Here is a 15,474-nt window from a genome sequence, read left to right as displayed (position 1 = left end):
ATCCTGTTTCTGTAAGAAAGAGAGCATACCAGCAGGGAGAGGTTCTGATTTAGAAGTATCCAGATATTGGTATATATTTAGTCATCATAGCTGATTAACTACATGTAGGTGTATGGGAGTGTCCATTGTGCTATGTTTGAAACCGTTTGTGAATAAATTGAAACAAACAAACGAAGAAACAAACAAAAGGCAACAGGCAAGCCCCTCCATCCCCATCCCACCACCCAGGACAAAACAAAATGAGAAACCTCCTAGTGCCAAGTAGATGTTTCTTAGATCTGTTCTTAACAGAAATGCTCACCTCCCCAGAGCCCAGCAGTGGCTGCCATTACTGTGAGGTGAGAAGCAGGGGCAGGGGGGTTGGGGGTGGCACAGGTTGGTGGGGAGGGGCATTTCTCTTCATAAAAGACCCTTCTACCTGCTTGAATGGTTACGGCTTTCCTCCTGGGGTGGGTGAAGGGCCCCAGAACTGGAGCCAGGTAACTAGGCAGTGGGTGGGACTCATCTGTCCCTCTATGCAAACAGGGAAACCTTGGATATCCAGAACTTACAGGCACTCGGTCTGCATAGATGCCCATTATGCACTGATTTTTAAAACATTAACAATTCAGAATAATTCATTATGCTGAAGGGGGGTATTATTACACATTTCTCTCTCTTTTTCTTTCCCTTCCATAGACGATTCTGCACATAATTTGGAAACAAAACGTGAAGAGTTGGCTGGAGAAAAGGTATCTGCATGGCTATTTGGTATCTGTCTTCTTTGTCAGAATGCAGTCACCTGGGAAGGCACAGAGTGCCTGTCCCTGCACCCATCTTCCATGCAGCCAGGGGCTGGGGTCTGGCCCTCAAGGAATCTAGTGTGTGAAGAAGCAGAGAGCTAAGCAGCTAATGCCAGGACCCATTAACTCTGGCGGGATCCATTAATGCGCAGGGATGACCCTCCTTATCCACCCCTTTGGGCCAGGGACAAACACTTGTCTAAAGCTCGACCCCTCAGATTCTGTCTTCGGATTTGAGGCTGGAGACACCAATCAGCGACTCGGTGACAAAAGCCAACTTGGACAGAGAAATTCAGAGACCGAGAGATTGAGGCAGCAAGATATTCAGAAAAAGACATTTGTGAGCCTGAGAGAGGGGATGATGGGAAGGGGATGAGAGCGGTGGCTTCATAACCACATCGTTCTGGTTCCTGGTTCTAATCTTTCTCGAGTCTTTCAGAACCCCAGCTGTCCTTTGATTCTGTGAGATGTTTTGCATTCTTCTCGTACACTTCCCTTTTTGTTGGAGTTAGGTTTAGGGATGTTCTTAGCGGCTACCAACTGCCTTAAATGTCTGGAGCGGGGCTGCTTGTATCTTAACAAAGCAATCCTCTACAAGGAAGGTTTCAATTAGAGAGGGTTCCTACCCCTCTCTACGACCCATGAGTTAGAGACAGCGGGCCACCAGATTGTGCGGGACAGGAAAATGTCACCCAGGGGCAGTCTCCCCTTCCCTAGTTGGCTCCTTGTCTGCGGTGCCAGCCACCACTTTCATCAAGCCCTCCCAGGTCCTGACTGTAGCTTGTGATTGTTCGGGGAGGAAAGTGGTGCCAAGCTTTCTCTGAATGGAAACTCCATTTGGATTTGGAAAGCGCGTTCACGTGGATTCAGGATTTCCATGAGTAACAGCCACTGAATATCCAAAACATACATGTGATTTGCCAAGTTTCCGTGGGTGGGTGAACCAAAGAGACCTGGGGGGCCGTATTCCTGGCCCTCGCCCGAGGCACGCGGACCAGGAGGTTGAGCTCCGAGCCTGGCTGTCTTGCTTTGTTATACAGCAGGTGGTTGGTTTCTTGTGCCCCGTGTATGCTTGCGTGTGAGTCTGAAGTGGAGGGTGATTAAGGAGCAGGAGAATTTTGGTGGGGCCAGTGCCAAAAGAAGAGAAGCTAAGAATCGATGTCATCAGGCAACTAACAGGGGAAGAATATCTAGACATGTGGTTCTACCCAATTCTCTCCACTGCTTGGGGCCAGAACGACATGCTTGTTTCTTCTCTGGAGCAATTTTCAATGCAGGTGACATAACAGAAGCCCCCATAAAGCTTGTGAAACAACACACGTGCCTGGGTGCCCTTTGGAGATGTGGATCCAGCAGGTGTGAGGTGGGACCCTTCAGAATTCTACATTTTGGAATGGTCTTTGCTAAGGATTCTGTTATCATCAGGCCTCACCAGAAAGCTCTCCTCCCATGCCATCGGTCTCCACCCTTCCTCCCCCTCCCCCCCACCACCTGAGGAATAGCATGGTCTGGCCCAGGATGTGGTTGGAAGCTGCTAGAATAGTGGAACAAAGGCTGGACTTGGAGCTAGACAGTCCTAGGTTTGGGTTCTGACTCTGACCCTAACTGCCATGATCGGGATCATGCTTTGGATTCTGTGTCTCCCTCTTTCTCTGCCCCTCCCCTGCTCATGCTGTCTCTCTCTCAAAAATAAATAAACATTAAAAATTAAAAAAAAAAAGAAGCCAGACTCAAAAGGCTATATACTGGTTCCATTTATACGATATTCTCGAAAAGGCAAACTATAGTGACTGCAAACAGATCATTGGGTGCCAGATATGGGTGACAGCAAAGGCCACAGGGACATTTCGGGGATTGTATACCTTGACTGTGGTGGTACAGGTGGTACGGGGAGCACGGATGTACGTTTGTCATAGCTCATCATACTGGACACTGAAAAGACTGAATTTAGTGTACGTAAATTCTACCCACTAAAAGACAACAAGGGCAAAAGAGGTAACGTAGCTTGCCCAACGTCGGGGCCAGGAGCTGAGGCAGGTAGTGTTCAACTCCTGAGTCCAGACTTGGAACTGCCCTGTAATATAGCCGCTCGCCAACCTCAGGCACCTCCGCAGGTAGAAACCCTTCTCGGGAAAGGGGGCCGTGACTTCGGTCAGGAAGGTCAGGCAAAGGAGCCAGCGGTGGCCATCACAGGGCGGGTGAAAGAACTGTGTTCGGCTCACAGTTTTGCGACCTTCTAGATTTATCATCTTGGATAAACGAATTTCTCTCTCTAAAATCTAGTCTTCTCACCTTTGAATAATTTTTCCTTTGTTAAAAGAGAGCAATAAAAGACACCCTTATGAAATGAGCCCTTGTTGGGAGACACTGCAGGTTGATGCAAAGGGCAACCCCAGCCCTGTGTTACTCTCCAGCCGGGTGATGGGGACAAGTCTCTCCGCTTGTCAGAACCCCATTTCCCTTGTCTGTCAAAGGAGGACAGGAACTGCATCCGCTTCATGGGAATGTGGTGGGTGTGACAAGAAGTCGTTTTTTAAGGCACTCGACCAAGTGCCAGGCCTGTAGTAAGCATCCTTGAGTATTAGTTATTATTATATTGTCATCCTCAACGTCATTACTGAGCCCAGCCAACAGAGCTCTCGCAAGTGAGCAGGGAACAGAGCTCCCTTTGTGTGTGCTTGGCTGGGGCTCCAGGGAAGGCAGGGTGAGGGAAGCGACTACAGCAATTTTGCTTTGACCACAAAGGGTTGTGGAGGGTCCGGGTACTGACAGCTCTTTTCTGTTCACAGGCAAACCTTTTATCTGCCTCAGTGCACGGGGCCGCCTGGGTGACAGGGTCAGAAGAAGTTCACATAAGAAACACGTTCCCATCCCCTTTTCGGTCCTGTTGCTGAGGCTCTTATATTTTAGACTCCTTTCCTTTTCTCACTCAGGGTCCGCACATTCCCGTCTGAAATGTGATTTCCATCGAGCCCTCTGCTGAAACGTGAGCAGGATTCAAATGAAGGACTTGTACAAAGTCCCACGGTGACCAGGGGAGACTTCCCGCCATTGGAGCAAATCAGATAGCTACTGCTAACATCGCGTCTCTTGTTTTTATTCCTCTGTCACTGTCTTGCTCTGTCTGTTCCTTCTTGATCGGAAGCAGACACTCGGAGTGGGTGTGTTTGCTTCATATCTCTTCAAGGTGATAGCCTCTTGCTAGTTGGTGCTGCTTGGGGAATGCGTGGCACTAGCCCTGAGGCTGGCCAACGCTGCCAGGCAGTAAACCCCAGTGCCCAGCATTTTGACCTGCTGGCTTTCAAATATCAGCAAGTATCAGAACCGCCTTGGGGCAGGAGGGGCAGGCTCCTGGATGGGGCCCCGGACGTTGCATCCGTAACAAATTCGTAGGTGATCCTAATACCATCCATCCGGAGACTCAACCTTTAGAACTTCTATTCTTGATTGCTGGGGAGATAGCAAATATCACCCGTGATCAGAAGAATAATGAGGGGGTAGCTGGCAGAAGCTCAGTCCAAGGGAAAGAGAGAGAGCATGAGTGTAGGAGAAATCGTTTTCCAAATTTTCCATCGACTTCCTGCCAGCCGCTACCAACAAACATTAAGAGGGTTCAAATCACAGGACCAAGAGAGGAGGAAGTGGTAAACGGTCCACTCAAGAAAATGGACCCAGAAGATGGTCCAGAAGCCAGGTGGACAGACAGAGCCATTGTGAATATTAGACTATCAATTGTGTTCACAGAACACAATTCTAAGAGGCAGAGTGGAAAAAACAGTCCTGAGTTTTTCTAACCCAAGGTGAGGTTAGAAACAGGGAGATGATAAAAAGTGAAGAGCTGAGGAACAGGTTGGGATGTGGAACCTGACATGGGTTAGGGCAGGCAGTGCAGACACTACTCTGTAAAGGGTGAGTGGGTGCTGGAGAGAAGCCTACTTTTCTGACGTGATGGCTAGATAAACCCTAGAATGGGCCGCCGCTGCTGGTTTTAGGGACCAGACAGGCTTGAACAGTTCTCTTAAAGCTTAAGAGTTAGGTGAGCAGAGACACCATGTTCTAAGAATCACATTTTATGAAACTATAAATAGTTTATAAAACTATTTTCACCTATCAAAAGAAAGACGCAGCTCTATTCTCCTTCCTTCCTTCCTTCCTTCCTTCCTTCCTTCCTTCCTTCCTTCCTTCCTTCCTTCCTTCTACTAATACTTATTGAGTGCTAAGGCTCTGTTCCAGGAACTGGGCCTAGAGATGAACAAGAGCAAAACCCCTGTTTTTATATAGTTTGCATCCCACAGGATAGAGAGTCCTCCAAACCCACATACAGCACATGTGCACACACACAGAAATGATGTTAAAAATTTGTATTTTAGGCGGTGATCAATGCTGTGGAGAAAATAATACAGAAAGAGCTGCTATAGTATATGAGCTCTGGGGAGACCTTTCCAATACCATGACATTTGAGCAGATATGAAGACGGTGAAGAATGACCTCTGATAAAAATCTAGTGTCCAGAATAGGTGAAGAACTCTTACAACTCAGCAACAAAAAGACAAATAAATGGACAGAGGACCTGAACATTTTTGCAAAGAAGATATCCACGTGGCCAACCAGCACAAGAGTCTCAACAGCCTTTACCTTACATCTGACACCATTAGGCATTATAGAAATGCACATCAAACCACTTCACACCCATTAGGATGGCTAGTTAAAGAAAGGGAAAATAAGTATTGGTGAGGACGTGGAGAGATTGGAATTCTTGTACGTTGCTGGTGGGAAGGCAAAATGGTTTAGTCAGTGTGAAAAACAGTTTTGCAACTTCTCAAAAAAATGAAATATAGAATTTCCATATGACCCAGCAACTCCAGTGCTACAATTGCAGAGGTACTCGAACAAGTGTATGCACTTACATATTCACAGCACAACTATTCATAATAGCCAGAGGTGGAAGCCGCCCACTGTCTGTGGATGGATGAATGGGTAAACATATTGTGGTATATCGTACAATGGAATATTATGCAGCCGTAAAAAGGACTAAGGTTCTGACAGATGCTAAAACATTAAATCCTTTGGAACTAGCTAGCAATTGTGGTTGTACAGCACTGCAAACGTACTGAGTGCCACAGAATTGTTCACTTTAAAATGATTGATTTATGTCATGGGAATTTCATCATAAATTATCAGAAAAACAACAGCAACAGAAGGTGAGGAATGGGATGATCCCCAAGAAAAACTGCTAAGGAAAAACAAGACCGTGTAAAACGGTGTATGTCACTGTGTGTTTATCAACACGGACCATCCCCATGTACATTTCTGTACCTGATGCCGCTTGTAATTTCTGTACCTGCATTTTTTTGCAAGTGTTACCTCTGCAAAAAATGAAAAGTAAATTAATGGATTATTTTTAAACACAACGCTAACTTCAGAGTCACATCTGGGTTGGAATCCCTCCTTGGCTGGGCATCAACGGATGACCTTGTGCCTTTCTGAGCCTCACATCCACATCTGTAGCTCAGCACAGTACTTGTACCCCTGCCCCAGCTCGTCAAGTACATTAATGAGATTGTGCATGTAAAGGGCACTGTGCTTGGGGTACTGTGAGTGCTGAGGAAATGAGTGAGTGGTTTGTACTCATAAGCTTCTATGATGAATATGTGGGTTTCCTCTACACCACCGGGCAGTTCTGCACCGGGCTAGTGCAGAGTCCACAGGTTAAGGGCTAGTTCCACATTTAAATAAAATAAAATAAGGGGCGCCCGGGTGGCTCACTCAGTCAAGCGTCTGACTTTAGCTCATGTCATGATCTTGCACTTCATGAGTTCAAGCCCTATATTCTGTGCAGACGGCTTGGAGCCTGGAGCCTGCTTCCGATTCTGTGTCCCCTCTCTCTCTGCCCCTCCCCCACTCACACTTGGACTCTCTCTCTCAAGAATAAATAAACATTAAACAATTAAAAAATAAAATAAAATTTAAAATTAAAACAATAAATTTTAACAATAGATTTTATTTAACTTAATGCATCCCAAAAGCTACTTCTGTAATCAATATAGAACTTATCAGTGAGAAGTTTTACATTTTCCCATATGAAGTCTTCAAAATCTGATATGTTTTTAAACTTAGCACGTATCTCAATTTGGACTAACTACAGTTCAAGTGCTTAACATATGCATGTGACTGGTGGCTGTCATATTTGACAAACAGAGGTTTAATGGGACAAAAAATTGATCTTTTAACAATTCAAAACCGATCTTTCCATTTTCTCTTTTAACAGTCACATCTCTGGGGCATTTAGAAGGTACTTCTATACACTTTGAAACACTAATTCCAATTTCCTAAAATCCACTTTTCAGAATTGCTCACATAAATGTGAAAAGGCATGTAAACAAGTGTGTTCATTGCTTCATTCCTACCAGTGGAAGAGAGTCTGGATTCTGGAGTCAAAATGCCTGGCTTTGAATCCTGGCTCTGCCACCTAATAGCTACCTGACCTTGATTAAATTATTAAGCCCTTATCTTCCATTTCCTCGTCTACATTTGAAACTGTAACAGGGGGCTCTTTACAAAGATGAGATGAAATGATCCACATTAAGTGCTTCTGACAGTTCCTGGCCTGTAGTAGGTTCTCAATAACTCTTAGCTATCATTATCACTACAAACGGAAAAAAAAATGTCACCATGGAAATTATTTATTGAAGTATGGTACACCTATGTGGTTTAAGCTACCCGAGAGCAGGGACCAGGTTTTACTCCCTATTACACAAACACAGCACGGTCCCGGGTATATGCTCTGTGAAGGATGAATGGCATGCAAACGTCGAGAGAATGAATGATGCTGCTTGCAGTGAGTTAATCTGGATAGAGTGTAGAAAAATATGGCCTATGATTCCATTTCTGCCGGGGGAAAAAAGGGACAACCGTCTATATAAAGGGAATGTGTTCATTATATAACCACAAGGAAAGATGGGAAGCATATCGAACCATTAATGGTTCTGAATGAGGAGGCTTCAGATATTTATTTTTCAGTGGAGATCACCTCGCATTGTCATTATTTACGGGGTCGCCTTGTCCCGTCATCCTGGTGAGCTCCACTGGCTCCCGTCATCCCTGACGCCGCACTCACCGAGCGCTTGTGTTCGGGGCTGTTAGAGTTCAGTGAATTGTCGCTGGGTTGAACGGCTAATTACTGCTTGCCCTGTCCCCACCTACACTATGAGTCAGCATTTGTTCAAGATCACAGAGTTCCTTTTACGTGTTCTCATCGTCAGCCGAAGTTCTGAAATATTATATTAAGTATGCTATCTGATCTGCCTGTGCCATACCCCTCAGGGCCTAAGGCTTAGTAGGTGGGAGAAAACACGTTCACTAAATGAGTGGTTTGCGTAATAAAAATGTTGCAGAAGGCCACCTTTTCCCGGAAGCATGCTGTTCAGTGTGAAGGAGAGAAATCCAACAAATCCCTGTGTGCTGCCGCCAGCCCTTCCTCCTCTCCAGACATCCCTCCGGGGCTCTGCCTAGCGGGTTATGGAAATGGTATTAGCATGTGCAGAATCTTAATGTCAGGTCTCAGGAACCAAATGTATTATTTATGTGTCTATGTCACCTTTATTTATTCATCCAGGGAATGTCTGGAGGCCCGCAATGTTCCAGCTGCTTTATGCCTGGCCCTGAAGATATGAAAGTGAAGAAGGCAGGTTCCCATTCTTTTCTTTTCTTTCTTTTTTTTTTAATGTTTATTCACTTTTGAGAGACAGAGCACGAGCAAGGGAGGGGCAGAGAGAGATGGAGAGAAAGAGAGAAACTAAAACAGTCTCCAGACTCTGAAATATCAGCACAGAGCTCAACGTAGGGCTCAAACCCATGAGCCGTGAGATTATGACCCGAGCCCAAGCTGGATGCTTAACCGACTGAGCCACCCAGTCGCCACAACTGGTTCCCATTCTTAAGCAGTCTCTCATTCTCACTCTTCTTTTTCATCAGCTTGGGCTCCCATACCTAGCAGCCTTCTCCCTCTCAAAAAACATTTCCCAGGGCCCCTGAGTTGCTCAGTCAGTTAAAATGGTTGACTTCGGCTCAGGTCATGATCTTGGGGCTTGTGAGTTTGAGCCCCGTGTTGGGCTCTGTGCTGACAGCTCAGAGCCTGGAAACTGCTTCAGATTCTGTGTCTCCATCTCTCCCTGCCCCTTCCCTGCTGATGCTGTCTCTGTCTCTCAAAAATGAATAAATGTTAAAAAAAAAAACACCTCATTTCTCATCAGGGGCACCTGGGTGGCTCAGTAGGTTAAGTGACTGACTCTGGATTTCGGCTCAGGTTATGTTTCATTTCATTCATCTCAGGTTATGTTTCGGCTCATGTTATGGTTCATGGGATGGAGCCCCACACTGGGCTCTGCACTGAAAGCTTGGAGCCTGCTTGGGATTCTGTCTCTCCCTCTCTCTCTCTGCCCCTCCCCTGCTCACACATGTGTGTAGTCCCTCTCTCAAAATAAATAAACTTAAAAAATTTTTTTTAGGGACGCCTGGGTGGCTCAGTCAGTTAAGCTTCTGACTTCAGCTCAGGCCATGATCTCATGGTTCGTGGGGTTGAGCCCCGCGTTGAGCTCTGTGCTGACAGCTCAGAGCCTGGAGCCCGTTTCGGATTCTGTGTCTCCCTTTCCTGTTCATGTTGTCTCTCTCTCTCTCAGAAATAAATAAAACATTAAAAAAGTTAAAAAAATTTAAAGTTTCCCATCAGACCTAGAATAAACTCAACTCTAGACCAGTGTGTAGAATAGTTGCTAGAGTCCTGTGTTCTAGTCTCTCACTTTTTTTTTTTTTTAATTGACATTCACTCACTGTGCTCAAAAGCAAGACAAGTCACCTCTGTGCCTTGGTTTCCCCTCTTGGAGATCCATGGGGTGTCTACTTGCCCTTCCTAACTCTCAGGGGCATAGAGAGGGTCATGTAGGACAGTGGATGCTGAGAGGACTTGAAATGGAGGGAGGTGGTCTGAGTGTCACCATGACTGCCACCTATCTGGTCATGGGATGTCACCACAACTTGAAGAGAATCTGGACATAAGTTAGAAAATAGAAAATTGGAAAGTTAGAAAAAATAGAAATTGTTTTTTTTTCCCTCCTCAGTGGAAACACCTGCTTTTGGGGGCTTAGGTTTAAATGAAAATATTTAAAAGTAGCTGTGTGATATTCAAAGAGTCATTTCTCCTTCCTGAGTGTCTGGTCACGTTCTTATGAGATAAGGCAAGGGGACTGGGTTGATAGCTTTTAAACCATGCTCCAGAAAACTACGCACCGGGAAGAGACTTTTCTAACTCCACATCTGCAACTAGAGCAGCCGGTGTTTAAAAAAAAATTTCCCCCAATTTTACATATTTGGCTTCACTGTAAGGTTTTCTTTTCTTTTTTCTTTGCTTCTCTCTTTCTCTCCTCAACTTCCTTCCTCTCTGTCTTTCTTTCCAAAATTCTGGAGCTAAATTAAAACGTAAAAAAACCCCTCACTGCTAAATAATCTTTAACATCCTTCTTGCTGTGGATCCGTGTACTATTTGTGCTGTTTATGTAACGTGTGTGCACTCTTCTTGCACGTTGTAGGTGTGCACCAGAGCTTCTGGGTACAGAATTCCTTTTTAAGAATCAGCAGTGAGTCAGCGATGATCATTTTTAAGTGCAGCATTCCTGAGTCTGAATAACCTTTGGCAGCTGAAGGTTGAGGAAGAAATTCAACAACCGGTCCAGGGAAAGCCTTTTTCCAAACGCTGAGGCCTTGAGGAGCACGTGGAGTGTTGTGGGAATAGCGCCACCTTGTGGTTCCCGCGGCCACTTTCCCGAGAAGGGCCGGGCTGTTCCCACAGCTAAAGGCTCTCTCCTCCAGGGTGAAGCCCCTGGAAATGGGGATTCTCAATTCATTGGGAAGCGGCCTGTGTTCGAGCCCAGGCTCCTGCCCAGCAGCAGGCCCAGCTGCCTCACTTTGCAGCCCTTCTCGGAAAGCTGCCACACCGCCCGGCCAGGGTGTGCTTGTTGCCAGGTGTGCCTCATGGGACAGTGTCTGCGTCCGGAAAAGGAGGGCAGGGCCTGAGAGGAGAGGGGACAAAATTTCACAGCTGACGTGTGTGAGGCTGGGGTGCGAAGACCGTACACAAGGAATTAGATGGAGGGAGGGCAAGAAGTGGTATCCCCTGTCCAGAAACTCAGGACGCATGTGAGGACAAAAGGATTCCACCCCTCACCTTGACCTCACCCTGACCCCACTCTGGGGGTCCTGAGTGAGCCCTCCTGCACTTTGCCTCTCTCACTGCCTCCCAGCCCTGGCACAGGGTGGTGGGGAAGATAAAAAGGAATGTACGGGACTTCGCCCAGTGCCTGGCACATGGAAAGTCCTCAAAGTTTCCCATGTCTGTCCCCACCCTCTTCCACTCAGTGGACTAGACAAGGGGTGACAACCAGGAGCTGGGATTGGCCAGCGTCGGAGCTGACAGCCTGAGCCGCTCTGTCTCACACAGATACACCTCCTGCCTCGGACGCGAACCCCGTCCTTGAGCTACCGTTTCCTAGTCGTCGCCTTGAAAAAAGTCCAAAGAAACAGGTGCAATTACTTTGAATAATATATTTTATTTAACCCAATATATCAACATCTTGTCATTTGAACATGTAATTAAAACAAAAAGCAGGGGCACCTGGGAGGCTCAGTCGGTTAAGCATCCGACTTCTGGTCAGGTCATGATCTCTCACTTTGCAAGTTCTAGCCCCACTTCGGTTGGGCTCTTTACTGACAGCTGGGAGCCCGGAGCTTGTTTCGGATTCTGTGCTCCGGCTCTCTCTGCCCCTGCCTTGCTCACCCTCTGTCTCTCTCAAAAATAAATAAACATTAAAAAAAATTTTAATAAAAATCAGTAGTGAGATGTTTTATCTTCCCCCCACCCCCCATACTAAAGTCGTTGACAATTCGGTGTTTATTTTACACTGGCTGCATACCACAGGCCCTGTTCCTAAGGACATCTGGGGTCTCTTCTCTGTCGCGGAGTCACCAAGGTACCCTGTGGCCCAGTGCAAGTCACTCCCTAATGTGGGTCTTACTGTCCTTTGCTATGAAATATGGGGCCGGACTACTGACCTCTGATGCTTCTTCCTGGAGGGAAGTTTTACAATCACAAAATGTGGCCCAACCATGCCTTGCCCTCTCTGCCTCCTTCAGGGGTTGTTGGGAGGCCCCGCTCAGGGCAGGCCTGTGAGGGCTCGTGGACACGCAGGAAGTGCTCTCCAACCAGAGGGGAGCCAGTGATCCCGGTCACGTCTGCCCATCCCTGCTTCCTGAAGATTGCTAGAAGCCGTCCGACTTCTTCACCCAGACGCCAGTCGCTGGCTGCAGCTCCCATGAAGGGTTCGCTGGCCTTGTCTGAGGGCCTCTTCCCTCTTTTCTGGGCTTCTCGAACATGCTGAGCAAGACAGAGCCTGGGCTCCGCCTGAGCACCTTGGTGCTGTGGAGAAACTGTGGGAGGCTGAAGTCCGAACCCCATGAGCCTCTTGGCTCAGGCGGGTGTACACCCTCTGTGAGGGCCCCAGCTCTCCCGGGGCCAGAACTCAAGACTTGGTCAGTTTAAGGAGCCCCTGCCTCAGCGTCTGCATATAACGTCTCCCCGCCCCCCTCCCCCCCCTCCCCCGCCAGATGGACATGCTTCACAGCACAAATGTCTCCGTATCTCATTTCCTCTGTACTTCAGGACCTAGACCAGTTATGCTGGAGTTGATGGAGACCATCAGTCTATCCTTGCAGTTTATCGATGGGGAAACTGAGGCCCAGAGAGGAGGAAAGTTGCCAGGTCGTGGAACTAGTCAGTGGCAGAGTCTCTTCACTCCCATCATGGGCTCTCCCGTCCCTTCCCTGCACCCGTGTTTACCACCAAACCACGTAGCCAGCGTCCATCTGCTGCGTTTGCTGGCAGCTCTGGACCTGTCATGCATAGCTTTAGATCAAAGCCCTCAAGCTCAGAAGCCCCTGGGGGTTTGACTCGGGGTCTGCTGGATGGGGTGGGGGGTGCACAAAACAAAGCCCTGGGTGAACTGGACCCCTTCAGCCTCACACCCAGCTGTTTCTGCTCCGGCCCCCTTCCCCATACACAGTCTCCCCTTTCTGGCCACCCCGAGCCACCCCCCAGCCAGCCACCCTCCCCTCACACCCGGGCCTTGGTCCCCAGGATGCTCCCCTTCACCTCCCTATGTGCGGCCAGCCCTTACCCCCGGAGACCAGCCAGACATCACATCCTTCATCACCATTTCCCACAGTCACCCTGTTACGGCCACCACCAAACTCCTGTTTGGCTGCTCCCTGCATATCTAGGGTCTGCCACAGTGTGATGATGGAGGTGTGAACGAGGTCCTGGATTCTGGAATGTTCCCATTCCAGACGGGAACAGCATAAGAGCAGCCTCCTCTGCCCCTCCCCCAGTGCTGCCGGATAATGCTTCCCTCCCTTCCTTCCCTAAGAGCCCTTTCCCTGCAGCAAAGTGTCCTAGGAGGCCCAGGCAGGCGGCCCGGCATTCCCCGTTGGCCCAGCTCGGTGGGACCTGGGAAGCCTCTGACAGCCCCCGCCGCTGGCCAGTCAGCGGTCCCCTCAGGCCAGGTTCCTCCTGGCAAGCTTGTATGCACTGTCACTCTGCGATTGCCCAGGAGGTGGCGCCAAAGTGCCGAAGAAGGGCCTGGTGGGTTCTGGGCTCCCCTCCACAGGGCCAGAGCCCCCCTTAGGTTCTGTTACTGTGACAGCGCACCGCCCTCCAACAGCTATGGGGCCACAGGCTCCTCGGCAGGGAAGGCCAGGAAGGTCCTGCTCGTTACAGGGGCCCCGTGCTCCGTCAGGCTGGGCTCTGAGCCACTCTTTGTACCCCAGCCCCCGACCAGCCTGTGCGGGGAACGGGGGACAGAAGGCCAGGCAAGGAGTGACAAGGTCTGTGTATTTCCTATGCTGGGATTTCTCATGATCACAAAGATTTCCACGTCCTGGACTGGGAGCTGGCAGAGAACTTGACCATCATGAGGAGCTGATGTGCCTGAAATGCGTTACAAGTGTATTGAGATGTTGACTCTCAGGGTCCTGACCCGTGGGGTGGCTGGTGGAACCAGGAGGGTGGGACCCCTTGAGCCAGTTGCCTGTGCCAAGAAGCAGCCTCATTCATTGCACAGTTATTATGATTTTCTAGTATTTTCTGCATAGGTATATCTACTTCCCAAAAGTTCACCTTACACCACTCAGCTTTTATGTGAGACCTATGTTAATGCCTGTGTTCACCTGCTGCAACAGATGCCAAGAGGATTTGGGCTTTTATGAGAAGAGGCAAGAGGCAAAAATAGCGTTCGGCATTTGTTTTGCAGCGAGCCGTTAGAGAGGCAGTGGGAACCCCAAGCAGAGAGAGCAGCCTTGCCAAACTCCTTCCCCGGGAACTACGTTCAGCATCTCCACACCGGGCTGCCACAGCCTTGAACTGTGTCTGTGAGCATCTGTGTTTTGTCTGCATGCATTTTGTGTATCCACTAGCGAGATATGTCCTAAGATATAAGAGAGGTTATTATTTGGGCCTGAACGTGTAAATTAATCGTAATGGCTTCTTTGCTTTACACCATTTTGGCTTAGGAAAGGTTTCATAAGAACGTTCTACTATTGGACAGCAAACCTGTATTTACTTGGAATGAACATGATTGGGAAGCACTTATCTTAGGCTCTGCTGTCTAGTAGGGACACTAACCACTAGTCACAGGTGACTATTTAAATTTAAATGACTTGCAATTTAAAAAAAAATTGAAATCTCCACCGTGACTAGCAGCTCCCATGTCAGACAATGTAGAAACGGATATTCCCATCATTGCTGGAAGTTCTGTTGGATAGCGCTGATCTAGAACTTATTCTAACCTCTTCTGGAGAAGGTGTGCTCTAGGATTTCAGAAAGCTTTTGGGGCGCCTGGGTGGCTTAGTCGGTTAAGCGTCCGACTTTCGTCGCTTAGGTCATGATCTCGCGGTTCATGGTTCAAGCCCCGCGTCGGGCTCTGTGCTGACTGCCAGCTCGGAGCCTGGAGCCTGTTTCAGTCTGTGACTCCCTCTCTCTCTGACCCTCCCCTGCTCACACTGTCTGTCTCTCTCTCTCCTAGAAATAAATAAAAACATTAAAAAAAAATTAAAAAAAAAGAAAGAAAGCTTGTGGCTGTAGCATGCTACCTTCCAACTGCTGTGGTTGTGGCAAAAGGGATAGAGAAATGGAGTCAGGCAGACCTAGGATTAACCCCTGACTTTGCCATTTACTGGTTTTGTGGCCTTCACTTCATGTCTGTCATCCTCTGTTTTCTCATCTATGCCATGGGGACCATGCCACCCTGCTGCCCTGTTACTGGGAGGATTAAGTGAGGTAGGGCAGAGGAGTCACCAGATGCAATGCCTGGCATGCAGTTTTAGGGCCTGACCACCCCACCCCGACTCTGTCTTCTTGCATCCACTCTTGCATCCGCTCAACCCACAGAAGCCCTTATCTCTGGTCTATACTATGTTCAGACCTGTGTCAGGTTCCACGGTTTATTCAAAGGGAGCACCGGGCTTACTTCTAGAAGGAGATTGCAATCTAGGTTGGAGGGCAAGATCAGTGCGTGAAGCAACCTGCAGACAGTTCTGAGGCAATACACAGGGCCGCGTGTCATGCAGCGATCCAGAGCCCACCGGGGAA

Source organism: Hyaena hyaena, unplaced genomic scaffold (genome assembly GCF_003009895.1).
Source record: "Hyaena hyaena isolate Hyena2069 unplaced genomic scaffold, ASM300989v1 scaffold_183, whole genome shotgun sequence".
Classification (NCBI taxonomy): Eukaryota; Metazoa; Chordata; class Mammalia; order Carnivora; family Hyaenidae; genus Hyaena; species Hyaena hyaena.
This window is presented reverse-complemented; position numbering follows the sequence as displayed.